Source organism: Phoxinus phoxinus (genome assembly GCF_949152265.1).
Source record: "Phoxinus phoxinus genome assembly, chromosome: 3".
In the NCBI taxonomy this organism is placed as follows: domain Eukaryota; kingdom Metazoa; phylum Chordata; class Actinopteri; order Cypriniformes; family Leuciscidae; genus Phoxinus; species Phoxinus phoxinus.
The window spans coordinates 36,137,526-36,152,455 of NC_136878.1; positions in this window are offsets into that span (position 1 = coordinate 36,137,526).

Below are 14,930 nucleotides of genomic sequence, written 5' to 3' on the forward strand. Positions count from 1 at the left end.
GAAGCAGATCTCCTAGAAGTGGTAAATGCCTCACTTCTCTCTGGAAGTTTTCCAAACTCCCTGAAAACTGCAGTTGTCAAACCCCTCCTAAAAAAGAGTAATCTTGATAAGACTATATTAAGCAATTATAGACCGATCTCAAATCTTCCTTTCATTGGCAAGATCATTGAAAAAGTTGTTTTCAATCAGCTGAACAAATTCTTAAGCTCGAATGGATACTTTGACAATTTTCAATCTGGTTTCCGATCGCATCACAGCACAGAGACAGCGCTCATAAAGATAATTAACGATATTCGCTTAAATACTGATACAGGCAAATTATCAGTGTTGGTACTACTCGACCTCAGTGCTGCATTTGACACTGTTGATCACAACATACTTCTTGACAGGCTGGAAAACTGGGTGGGTCTTTCTGGGATAGTCCTAAAATGGTTCAGGTCATACTTAGAAGCGAGAGGTTATTATGTGAGTATAGGAGACCATAAGTCTGAGTGGACATCCATGACATGCGGAGTTCCTCAAGGCTCAATTCTTGCGCCACTCCTATTCAACCTGTACATGCTCCCAATGAGCCAAATAATGAGAAAGAACCAAATTGCTTACCACAGCTATGCAGACGACACACAGATCTACTTAGCCCTATCGCCTAACGATTACAGCCCCATTGACTCCCTGTTCCAATGCATTGATGAAGTAAACAGCTGGATGTGCCAAAACTTTCTTCAGTTAAACAAAGACAAAACTGAAGTCATTGCGTTTGGAAACAAAGATGAAGTTCTCAAGGTGAATGCATACCTCCACTCTAGAGGTCAAACAACTAAAAATCAAGTCAGGAATCTTGGTGTGTCTCTAGAGTCAGACCTTAGCTTCAGTAGTCATGTCAAAGCAATAACTAAATCAGCATACTATCATCTAAAAAATATTGCAAGAATTAGATGCTTTGTTTCCAGTCAAGACTTAGAGAAAATTGTGCATGCTTTCATCACCAGCAGGGTGGATTATTGTAATGGACTCCTCACTGGCCTTCCCAAAAAGACCATAAGACAGTTGCAGCTCGTACAGAACGCTGCCGCCAGGATCCTGAGCAGAACCAGAAAATATGAACATATCACACCAGTCCTCAGGTCTTTACACTGGCTTCCAGTCACATTTAGGATTGATTTTAAAGTATTATTACTGGTATATAAATCATTTAATGGCCTAGGACCTCAATACATTGCAGATATGCTCACTGAATATAAACCCAACAGATCACTGAGATCATTAGGATCACATCAACTAGAAATACCAAGGGTTCACTCAAAGCAAGGAGAGTCCGCTTTTAGCTATTATGCCAGCCGCAGCTGGAACCAGCTTCCAGAAGAGATCAGGTGTGCTCCTACAGTAGCCACATTCAAATCCAGACTCAAAACACTTCTGTTTAACATTGCATTTACTGAATGAGCACTGTGCCACTGTTCGTCCGACTGTTTGCACTGTATTTTATTTTATTTTATTTTTATTTTTTACTCTAAACTGTTTTAATTATTCTTATTTCTTTTGATTATTTTAATTTCTTCTATGTAAAGCACTTTGAATTACCATTGTGTATGAAATGTGCTATATAAATAAACTTGCCTTGCCTTGCCTTGCCATCTGAAGAAGAATTTGCATATGTGAATCGGAAACATTTTCATTCAATAAATGTGCAGATTATATGTGATGCACAAATGTGCCTAACACATATTGGGGCAAGGTGGCCTGGGGCAACCCATGATTCATATATCCTTACAAACAGCATGGTTGGGATGAGACTCCAAGCTGGCAGGGTGCGCGATGGGTGGCTACTTGGTCAGTTATGCATTTAAATGTATGCTTATATCTAAAAGTAAAATTTTTGTGTGTAATTATTCAACTGCCCATTAGGAGACAGTGGTTATCCACTGAAGACTTGGCTGTTAACCCCCCTCACCAACCCACAAACTGACCGAGAGCGCAGATACAATGATGCCCATTCTCGCACTCGGTCAGTTGTGGAGCGGGCGATTGGGCAGCTGAAATGTCGGTGGCGCTGTCTTGACAGGACTGGGGGGATGCTGTTATACCGCCCTGACAAGGTTTGCCGCATCATACTGGCCTGTGGAGTGCTGCACAATGTCGCGCACAGGCATGGCATACACCTTGGTGAGGTGGGGGTACCGCCAGATGACCCTGACCCAGGACCAGTATATGTGCAGCACAATCAACAAGCCATTCAGGCCCGTCAACGTGTAATTGCGACAATATAAATGGTACTAAGACACAAAGTTCATTTTTTGACCAATTCCTTTAATGAATGGCTTATTTCTGTGAGTGCATCAGTGACATTTTTCAGGTGACTGTTCATTTCTCCAATGGCCCTAACAATTTGCTGTTGTGACTCCAGAACAGCATGCGTCAAGACGCGGCCAGATGGACGGGCTTCAGCACTGGGGGGGAGCATTAGAGACACTGGAGACTGGACTCAATGGGCTCTGGCTGCTCGGGTGGTGCGGACTCTGAGTGCGTGCCAGTGGACGTTCCTGCTGTTGTTCCTGCGGGTCCTAAGTACAAATAAACACAGGCACATGTTAACAGTAATTTGAGTCTGTTCCTTATTAATGGATATGCGCATTTGCAATAAAAGCAGTGTATACGTAAAATATCTGGTGTACTTTTTGCTACATTGCATGCATTTTAAAATGAAATGGTAACTGGTAGGCTGTATGTATCAAAGTTAAGGAAATAAATGTTTAATTAGTCACCTTCCTGGCAGTCCTGTAGTATATCCGAGTCTCCCACATCAACGGATACGATTCCAGAGATTAACGTGTCTCCTACAATAGAGGCAACTCTCTGATCAAAGGGTGTAAGTTCATCGGCCCCTGTGCCACCGCCTGTTCTGCCCACACTCTGTCGGTGCGCAGCAGTTCTCCGCTTAACTTCCACCTTTATGTCAGACCATTTCTTCTTTAGTTCACTTACGGTGCGACTCTCAGATCCCACCGCGTTGACGGCATCAGACAAACTCTCCCACTCTTTTTTCTTTCTTTTGTTATTAATTCCAGAGGACAAAGTTCCAAATAAAATATTTTTTCTAGCTCTGATAGTAGCACCTCTAATTCATTTTCAGTGAAATTTCGTTTCTTGCTTGCTTTAGCCATGTTCTTGCAGGTTTCGTTTGCCAAATTGGACTAATTACCATATTTAAATTAATTTAATTGAGGGAGGAGAGTAGTTATTACCAGACACCATGTGTCAAAAATGATTGATGGCTTCCGGTCCCGCCCCTTCCGGTTGTGCAACAGTTATCTATAGATAAGGATTGCGTCATTGAGGGTTGTGCAATTTGACAGTTTGTCCATGTGGTCTCTACGATAAGTGTTGAGCAATTTGACAGTTTGTCCATGTGGTCTCTACGATAAGTGTTGAGCAATTTGACAGTTTGTCCATGTGGTCTCTACGATAAGTGTTGATCAGTTGACAGTTTGACCATCAGGATTCTATTGATATGAATTGGGCAGTTGGCCTATCTATCCGATCAATCAAGTGTTTTGACATAAGCTCTGTGCATTTTTTTTATGTCAGCAAGTTTGAAGCTATTGTTATAGACCATGTCAGCATTCCAGAGTGCCCAGTGGTTTCCTGTGTAATCTGAGACGAAAAAATCACTGTCACAGGGGCTTCCCTACCCTCCCTCTGCAAGCCTGTCACAGGTGCTCCCCCCCATCCCTCTGCATGTGAGCTCTGACGTCTGAAACGTGCTGTTCGCTCACTGTGACGAAACGATGTTGCACAAATACACTCTATCCTTTAAAATATCATGCAAATGAAACTATAGTTGAAAAACATACTGTTCTTTATAAATGTATAAATGAAATGATTATACAATAATTTAAGTAAAGTTGAAAACATATATTTAAAAGGTTATAAATGAAATGATTATAAAATAATTTAACTATGGTTGAAACAAACTGTTCTTTTAAATGTATAAATGAAATGGTTATAAAACTATTTAAGTAAAGTTGAAAACATACTGTTCTTTAAAAGTATAAATGAAATGGTTCTAAAATAAAAAACTACTGTTTTAGATAAACAAAATAATATAATATTAAAGCACTCAGAAAGAGTGGTTCTCTTACAGCACCGTCTGACGGTCTCCGACTCCTAGGGTTTATTCAGCGATCAGAATGAGACATAGTGTTAGGGCTAAAATTAAGTTTAAAAATGTTTTAAAAGTTGTAATAATGTTTACAATAATGTGTGTGTGTCTGTGTGTGTGTGTGTGTGTGTGTTGCTATAATATGTCTTGGATCTTCCTATTATATACGATGAATGGTTTTTGATCGTTTGAAGTCAAGAATAGTTATATAGGAAGTGTGTGTCACAGCATTCCCCCACCCCTCCGCATTGGGGGTTTCTGGGCACTTGTGGAAATGATAAAAGAGATTTTCTATTTCTAATTTATTGTATACGTATAAAAAGTTTAAATTATATATTTTAAAAATAAAAAGATTGTTTAAATTCAATTCAATGAACTAATAAAAAACAAATGTTGTACATCGATGGTCTATGGAAAAACTTGACTTGAACTTAAAGTATATCTTTTTTATTTATCAGGTTGCATGTAAAGAACTTTGAAATGTTTGGGTTTCACAAGTCATCTCACACATTATGTGAAATGTTCAATAATTCCTTAAATAGTATCTGTGAGAAAATCACCACATAGGCCTATCTTTAGAGAGAGAGAGCAACAATGAAGACATTTTAGAATCTGTGATGCCTCAGACCGACCCCCATTGATCGGCTGCTCATAATGTCCTTCCGATCACCAGCACATCTTCAGAGAAATACCTTACTTGACAATAATGTTATCTTCAGGATATAGGGTGACAGAGCAGATGAGCCTCTATGCATCATGTAATGTTAGTCTGCTAACTCCTTTCCAGAGCCAAAGTTTTGTTCGTACTAAATTTATTTCAAAGCATAATCGTAAAAGTTTAAATATGATCTTTTAAAATGAAAAGATTGTTTAAATTAAATCTTTAAAGTTTTAATACATTTATATAATCTATTTGTCTTTTAGAAGATTACTGTAATGATTTTGTTTAACGGTGACCCTAAAGTATAATTGTTATTAAACAATGTCTGTTCAAAAACGTGTTGAAAAACTGTACTTAGTCGTCTTAAATTTGATTTATGAAAAGATTCAATCAGCATTTTTTGTCCATGTGGGGGTTTACATTTTTATGGTGAGGGCTTTCCACAGCCCTAATGATTTTTGTACCGTAACTGCGTATTCTATCCGTACACCTAAACACGACCATCACAGAAAATAATTTAATATCATTTTTAAGCTGTTTTGCACCCAGCAAAGTTGGTTCTATAAATTAACTAATCTCTATTTTTAAATGAAATAAATAAATAAAGTATATAACTCAATGAATAATAACAAATAGGCTATGTTACTAAAATTTATTCAAACAATTTATACATAGTTTTAGCTAAATGAATATATATATAAATAAAAATTATTTATATAAACACTTTACATTTTCATAGAGCTGAAGAAGTAGTTCTTTATGCAATGATAAAAAACAATCCAAGTTACAGGCCAGATGAGCCTCTCGGGCACAATGTCACAGTATATATACAGTTAGTCTGCGTTCCAGAGTTTTATTCATAGGCTACTAAATTCATTTAAAACCATAATCTTAAAAGTTTAAATTAGATCTTTAATTTAATTAGATCAAATCTTTGAAGTTTTATTAAAATCGTATCTTCTATTTATCTTCTTACAAGACTTCTGTATGATATATGTATCTGTATGATGTATGATATATATAAGGTATAATTTTTTACTAAACAACGTATGTTCAAAAATAAAATAAAAATATTCTATTTATCTTCTTACAAGCCTTCTGTATGATATATGTATCTGTATGATGTATGATATATATATATATATAAAGTATAATTTTTTACTAAACGTATGTTCAAAAAAAAAAAAAGTTTTAAAGCAAAAACTATGTGCTGTGGCGTCTTAGATTTTAAAAAAATTATTAAATCAGCACTTTTGTCCATGCGACATGAAACATGCCGTCAAAGTTTATCCCAATGTTTTTAAGAAATCCCAGGACTCTACATTTCTCTTATTTAGATTAAGTTGTATCATTTAGAAAACCACCACATATTTTCAGAGACGCGATGTGCCTCTGTGGCCTACGAGTAAAGTTTGTCTTGAGCGAATATTACATTTTACTCGTCTTAATTCAAAGCATGATCTTACTGGTAACACTTTACAATAAGGTTCCATTAGTTAACATTAGTTAATGCATTAGTTAACATGAACTAACCATGAACAACACCTCTGTTCAGCATTAGTTAATATTTGTTAATGTTAACTCACACTTGTACTAATGCATCAATTCACGTTGACAGAATGGTTAGTTAAACATTAGTTAATGCATTAGTTAACATGAACTAACCATGAACGGCACCTCTGTTTAGCATTAGAAAATATTTGTCAACGTTAACTCACACATATACTAATGCATCAATTCACATTAACAGCACAGTTAACAAACATTAGTTAATGCATTAGTTAACATGAACTAACCATGAACGGCACCTCTGTTTAGCATTAGAAAATATTTGTCAACGTTAACTCACACATATACTAATGTATCAATTCACAATAACAGAACAGTTAGTTAACATTAGTTAATGCATTAGTTAACATTATCAAATATTAACTAATGCTGAACAAAGGTGTTGTTAATGGTTAGTTCATGTTAACTAATGCATTAACTAATGTTAACTAACTTTTCTGTTCATGTGAATTGATACATTAGTACATGTGTGAGTTAACAATAACAAATATTAACTAATGCTGAACAGAGGTGTTGTTCATGGTTAGTTAATGTTAACCCACACATATACTAATGCATCAATTCACATTAACAGAATGGTTAACATTAGTTAATGCACTAGTTAACATGAACTAACCATGAACCCACACATATACTAATGCATCAGTTCACATTAACAGCACGGTTAGTTAACATTAGTTATTGAACTTGTTAACATGAACTAACCATGAACAACACCTCTGTTCAGCATTAGTTATTAATATTAGGCAACGTTAACTAACACATATACTAATGCATCAATTCATATTAACAGCGGTTAGTTAACATTAGTTAATGCGTTAGTTAACATGAACTAACCATGCACAATGCATGTTAATAGCTTTAATGTACAATTGTACAAATTGTACAATACACTGTACAATTACTGTACATATTATTCACATTAGTTTACGTAGCAGTTGACACACACACACACACACACACACACACACACACACAGTATGAACATTTCTAACTCACCATGTTACCCTGAATGTAAAAACACTGTTGTGTACCTTATCAACACACCTTTATATATATAAGGCATTGATTTGTTGGTAAACATATTCTACAGCTGAAAAATATGTTGTTCATGTTTATATGCACTTTACTATCATTACTTGCATTCAAATAAATATGTATTAATGGATTGAGTGAACCTTATTGTAAAGTGTACACTATTTCAACATTAACTGATGTACTCTTAACATTTGTAGACTCTTTTATTGACATGACTTACCATTAATAAATTGTTTGTTAATGGAATTTATGAACCTTATTGTAAAGTGTACACATTTCAACATTAACTGATGTGTTACTAACATTTGTAGACTCTTTATTGACATGACTTACCATTAATAAATCGTTTGTTAATGGAATTTATGAACCTTATTGTAAAGTGTACACATTTCAACATTAACTGATGTGTTACTAACATTTGTAGACTCTTTATTGACATGACTTACCATTAATACATCGTTTGTTAATGGAATTTATGAACCTTATTGTAAAGTGTACACATTTCAACATTAACTGATGTGTTACTAACATTTGTAGACTCTTTATTGACATGACTTACCATTAATAAATCGTTTGTTAATGGAATTTATGAACCTTATTGTAAAGTGTACACATTTCAACATTAACTGATGTGTTACTAACATTTGTAGACTCTTTATTGACATGACTTACCATTAATAAAGCATTTGTTAATGGAATTTATGAACCTTATTGTAAAGTGTACACATTTCAACATTAACTGATGTGTTACTAACATTTGTAGACTCTTTATTGACATGACTTACCATTAATAAATCGTTTGTTAATGGAATTTATGAACCTTATTGTAAAGTGTACACATTTCAACATTAACTGATGTGTTACTAACATTTGTAGACTCTTTATTGACATGACTTACCATTAATAAAGCATTTGTTAATGGAATTTATGAACCTTATTGTAAAGTGTACACATTTCAACATTAACTGATGTGTTACTAACATTTGTAGACTCTTTATTGACATGACTTACCATTAATAAAGCATTTATTCCTGGAATTTATGAACCTTATTGTAAAGTGTACACTATTCAACATTAACTGATGTGTTACTAACATTTGTAGACTCTTTATTGACATGACTTACCATTAATAAAGCATGTATTAATGAAATGTATTAACCTTATTTGTAAAGTGATGTACTAACATTTGTAGATTTGTTACAAAGCAGTGATTATTTATTTTACTGAACCTTAAATGAGTGAAAGTCACACATCACTTGCATTTTCAAAACCTTTAATATATTACATAACAATGCAATGTATCAATTAATGTATCAATTAACAATGTATACATATTACAAACGAATAAAAAGACAATTGGAAATTCATTTGTACAACTGTAGTGTTTTTACAATTATTTAAAGTAAGCAAGAAAAATCATCTGCAGCAAAATTACAAAATGTACAACATAAGAAATATGGAAATACATATATATACTGTTTGTGTCAATGAATGGGACTATGGAAGAGGTGTTTCAAAAGAGTAAAAATAAGGATGATCTGGGAATGAGCCAGCATGGTCAAGTTAGGCTGGATAAATAATGGGCTTCGGGAGTTATCAGGTTTGTGTTTTAAAGGTGATATTTTCGACGAATATCCTTCAACAGTCTTCCAAGAGGACCATTTTTGTGCCGATTTCCAAGCCAGTAAGTCCACTCTATCAGCTTTAGATGTTGTTTTAGTAGGTCCTCTGTCCTATTTCCTCTAAGACGCCATATTTTTCCTTTGTAAGTTAACCATGCTCTTTCCAGATTTTGTGTATGGCTGCCTGTTATTGGATCTACAAAAAACTGATTATGCTTCACAGGAAAATGGTTATAGCCAAGATTGGTTAGTACCCCTCTGTAAGCACGCCATTCATCACTAAGTATGGAACTTCCACGATGCACATGTCGTACAATATGTGGGATAAGGTGATTTCGGGACCTTCGATGAACGAGTTTTAGAATAGGCTTGCTATTTCTTGGTGCAACCCCCAGCATCCCAAAGACCCACTTTCTTCTACGCCAAGTCTTTGCGAACCTTCCACGTCCATACTGAAAAACAAGTATACAACTATACAACATTTAAAAATACAAAGCTTTCAAATGTATTTAAAGGATTAGTTCACTTTTAAAATGAAAATTCTGTCATCATATACTCACCCTTAAGTTGTTTAAAACCTGTATGAATTTCTTTCCTCTGCTGAACACAAAGGAAGATATTTAGAAGAATGTCAGTAACCAGACAGTTTTTGGTTCCCAATGACTGCCATAGTAGGAAAAAAATATACTATGGCAGTCATTGGGAACCAAAAACTGTCTGGTTACTGACATTTTTCAAAATATCTTCCTTTGTGTTCAGCAGAGGAAAGAAATTCATACAGGTTTGAAACAACTTAAGGGTGAGTATATGATGACAGAATTTTCATTTTAAAAGTGAACTAATCCTTTAATGCCTCATTTCCACTGAGCCGTACGGCACAGTACAGTTCAGTACGGTACTCAATTTTCGTCGTTTCGTTTGTCAGAAGATGTGAATGATACCCTAATTCTGAACCGAACCATACCGTACAACTTTTTTGATACCCTTTCGTTGGGGTACCTAGCACAGTAGTCCGGTACTAAAGGGTGGAGTTAGCAGAACGTTGATTTGTTGACAGATAATCGTCACTTGCGTCTGCTAAAAGAGGAGCCATTTTAATACAGTTAACCCTCTAAGCGCCAAAGTCGCAAAATTGCGACAAGACGTCATACTTAATAAAACAGGCTGTAGATCCTAATATGGTGTAATATCTCGTTTGTATTCCCCACCACTAGATGGCAGACATGTAATACTTTGATTCAAGACCAAAATTACGTCATGTTCCTATTCAAAGTATTGGAGAAAACAGCAGAGCAAGTGAGCGCTCGTGTCATTGATGCGGAAGCAGTTCAGTTCAGAGCGTCTGAGTAAATTGTGAGATTTGTGAGAGAAAATCATCAAATGGCTAATAAAACCTTGTATCGTGAGGATGTGTTGCAAATGTTATTCGCCGATTCTGACTCTGAAGGGGAATATTTGCCTTTTGAAAATGACGATCGCGCTTCTCCCGGTAACGTTACATCTTTGCCGCGAAATGGTGCAGCTCGCGCTTCTCCCGGTACATCTTTGCCGCGAAATGGTGCAGCTCGCGCTTCTCCCGGTACATCTTTGCCGCGAAATGGTGCAGCTCGCGCTTCTCCCGGTACATCTTTGCCGCGCAGTGCTGACAATGACAGTAGTCCGAGCTGTGCGCTCTCGGCGCGCGCGCGCGAGGCAGATCTGGCCGCGCCCGCGCTGCTCGTAGCAGGAGCAGAGGCGGTGTGACACGGGGCAACTAAACAGGTCTTGTCTACTTGTGTTTGTGTGTCATATGAATAATATATATATGTTATATATATATATATATATATATATAATCAGAGTGCCTACTGTATGTAGTAAATGGAAAATCACTACAGCAAAAGGCCAACCACTAACGTTACCTGCATTCGGTTTGTTTCTACCATTTATTAGTAATGATTTACACTGTTTGTTTACTACTTACTATTTACCTGAGCATTCAGTATTGTGCAATATAGCATACAGAAGGTGAGGGACATTTTGGAGGAAAGAAGTGCTGCATTTTATCATTTAAACTTGTGACTTTTCATGAAAATTCTATAATCCAAGATAGCCGCCACTATATGACGTCATAATATGCAAATTAGATGGGAAAATTTAATCCCTACATAAACTTTGGGTCATCCTTAATATTTCTCTAATTTACAGAAAGTCTCTATCTTTTATCACTTTTAAGATATAGCCTTTTCAAATTAAGATGTCAAAATCGAACGTTTTAGGAAAAAAACTCTGGCGCCTAAAGGGTTAAAACACAATACCATTTCTTCTTGTGTCAAACAGAAGAACAGCCAAGAAGCAAGAACAAGCTCTGCTATACTGTATGTCCTCCATTGTTATTTTCTGTGTTGTTTTCTACTTTACAAGAATTATATTGTTCGTTTATTTCAGGCATACACCGCGCCAATCAAGTAAGGGTTGGCCTACTGCTGGCAGTGGAAATGCAAGCCAGATCAGGGTTTACCATGACGAATCGTACTGTACTGTACCGCTCGGTGGAAACAAGGCATACATCATTCAAAACAATAGAATCCTTCTATACATTCTAACACCGTGTCCTAACCAGACGCGATGCGATAAGATCCAGCGACAAATAATTTGTCTGTCCACACTAGACGCGGCTGCGAGATGCGTAAAAATCAATCAATACCCACAGCCAGAACAGCGTGAGTAGTAAATACCCTATACCATGTGTCAAAATGATTGATGGCTTCCGGTTGACCTTGACCTTTGACCTTTTCCGGTCCCGCCTCTTCCGGTGTCTATTGTTGTGGTTTGACCTATTGACCCCCACCCCTCCAATCGATCATGTGTTTTGACAGGTTCTGCGTCCGGTGTGTATAGATAAGGATTGAGCAGATGACCTATCTATTCGATCAATCAAATGTTTTGACAGGTTGACCATCGGGTCTCTACTGATAAGGGTTGATCAGTTGGCAGTTTGACCATCCGGCCTCTATGATAAGGGCTGAGCAGTTGACCTATCTATCCGATCAATCATGTGTTTTGACAGTTAGGCCATGCTGTATCTATGATAACGGTCGAGCAGTTGACAGTTTGAACCAGTTGTTATAGGCTATGTATCACCACTCCAGACTGGTGCTTGGTTTCCTGTGTAATGTGAGACGAAAAAGTCACTGTCACAGGGGCTTCCCTCCCCTCCTTCTGCAAGCCTGTCACAGGCGCTCCCCCCAACCCTCTGCATGTGTGTCACACTGTCTTCACATCCCTCCCTCTCCATCGGTGTGACAAGCACTCCCCCTAGCCTTCCATGTCTGCTCTGACGTTTGAAACATATATTTAAAAGATTATAAACTAAATGCTTATAAAATATAATGCAAATGAAACTATGAAAACATAGCGTTAAAACTCTATAAATTAAATGGCTATAAAATGTTTTAACTACGGTTGAAACACGCTGTTCTTTATAAATAGTTATATGAAATGGATATAAAAAATTATTTAACTATGGTTGAAACATATTATTCTTTATAAATGTATATATGAAATGGATATAGACAAACTAATGTTGAAACATGCTGTTAAAAGGCAATAAATGAAATGGATATAAAATGATTTAACTATGGTTGAAACATATTATTCTTTATAAATGTATATATGAAATGGACGTAGACAAACTAATGTTGAAACATGCTGTTAAAAGGTTATATATGAAATGGATATAAAATGATTTAACTAAAGCTGAAAAACATATTATTCTTTATAAATGTATATATGAAATGGACATAGACAAACTAATGTTGAAACATGGTGTTAAAACCATATACAAAACTCTAATGATTATAAAATAGCGTTCTAAAAAAGCCTGCCGAATCATACATTTCAGTTAAAAGTTGTAAATAGACCCTGTCTTTTTCATGAATAAGCTATAAAATGACTACGTCGTGATTATACTGACTATAATGTAAATCCGTCGTGCCTATACCCATGCATGGTCGCGCCTCGCTGTCTCTGTTTCACAGCCTGTTTCTGTATGTGCGTAACTGTGATGGTGTCAAGGCAGTAAACACACTGATTATCTCTGATAACATACACACGCGATTGAACAGCCATTTGTTTAAAAACACTGAACGAAATCAAATATGGTTGGTTAGTTAGTCAGTCTATATCTTGTCTAACAATATGTATCCTGACTACGGGGTCTCTATTCGCAGAATCGATCGTAACATCGATATGCAGTCTTTCACTCTTCGTCTTCATTATCTACGACGCACATCAATGGTCATGTAGCCGGTTGTTTTTTTAAAAACACACCAGGACATCATTTTCACGGGCCGGCGTGACAGGCATGATTAAATTATGACTGGGTCTGTCACACCTAATGTGAGATAACGGCCTCCTGAACACAAATTCATTCGTTATACAATGCTGCCATCTAGTGGCGAACGAGTTGTGTTTTTCTCCGCACTAGTGGCTAGAGATTCGGGTCATTCACCTCAGAGTCCAGGTGTATAAAAGGCCTGTTGGCCCACGGCCAAACACTGCAAACTTTTGCCAAGTAACGTTGCCATCTCTACCGATCAGCTCCATCGATCATCTCTACACGTTTCAACATGCAAAAAAGTAAGTGTTTATACATTATATTAATATACTGATTTTATACATTAAGAATAATTCATTACTGGTTTAATCATTGATTTTTAGTTACTATAATTGTTATATCATTGTTTTATCTAAAAAGATCGTTTTAACTATTAGAATGATATTTTATATTTATATTAAAACAGTTATTTTAATTTTAATTACATGATGCTGAAAATTACGTATCACAGGAATATTATTTTATCATTTTAACTGATATCTGTTTTTAAATGCGGTGTGTTTGCTGGCTTTATCAAATGCTTCTGGGTTTTATCTGATGTTTTAAATGCGCTGCTTTTGCTGGCTTCATCTGATGTTTTAAATGCGCTGTGTTTGATGGCTTTATTAAATGTTGCTGGTTTTATCTGATGGCCGATGTTCTGCTTTTGCTGGCTTTATCTGATGTTTTAAATGCAATGTTTGCTGTTGCTGGGTTTTATCTTATGTTTTTAACAGCTTTGACGTCTTCATCAGTTTTTATCCGTTGTCTGATAATGCATGATTTATCTATTAAAATCTCCATCGTTGTTATTATATTAATTTTGTTCATATTTACATACTGTTACCCCGCGGGCTTTTATTATGAAAAGACCATGGACTTCCTTCCGTTGGCGGGGGCATATCATAATGATTCTCTATCCCTCGTTGATAAAACAGAGAAAAATGTCATACCTTAATGCTTTTTCTCATATGCATTGTTGATTCAGAGCGATCTCATTTGTACTTCTAGGCTTAGCATCTCTTAGCACGTGCTATAACTCTGGTCATATTCTATTGGATCTAGCGATCATTTTTTACCAAACTGTTTTTCTTCACTGTACATGATTCTGAAGCTAGATCGATTTGTTTTCCTGGTGTTTTAAAACATAAAACCCTGCTTGAATGTTGTTGATAATGCTGATGTTTAAACATACGACATCTAGCGATCCTAACGTCCCATGAGTTATGAAATACATCCTGATTTGTAAAATATTGACATCTAGTGTTTGGGACTGCTATGGCATTCTATTTGTAAAATATTGACATCTAGTGTTTGGGACTGGTATGGCATTCTATTTGTAAAATATTGACATCTAGTGTTTGGGACTGCTATGGCATTCTATTTGTAAAATATTGACATCTAGTGTTTGGGACTGCTATGGCATTCTATTTGTAAAATATTGACATCTAGTGTTTGGGACTGCTATGGCATTCTATTTGTAAAATATTGACATCTAGTGTTTGGGACTGGTATGGCATTCTA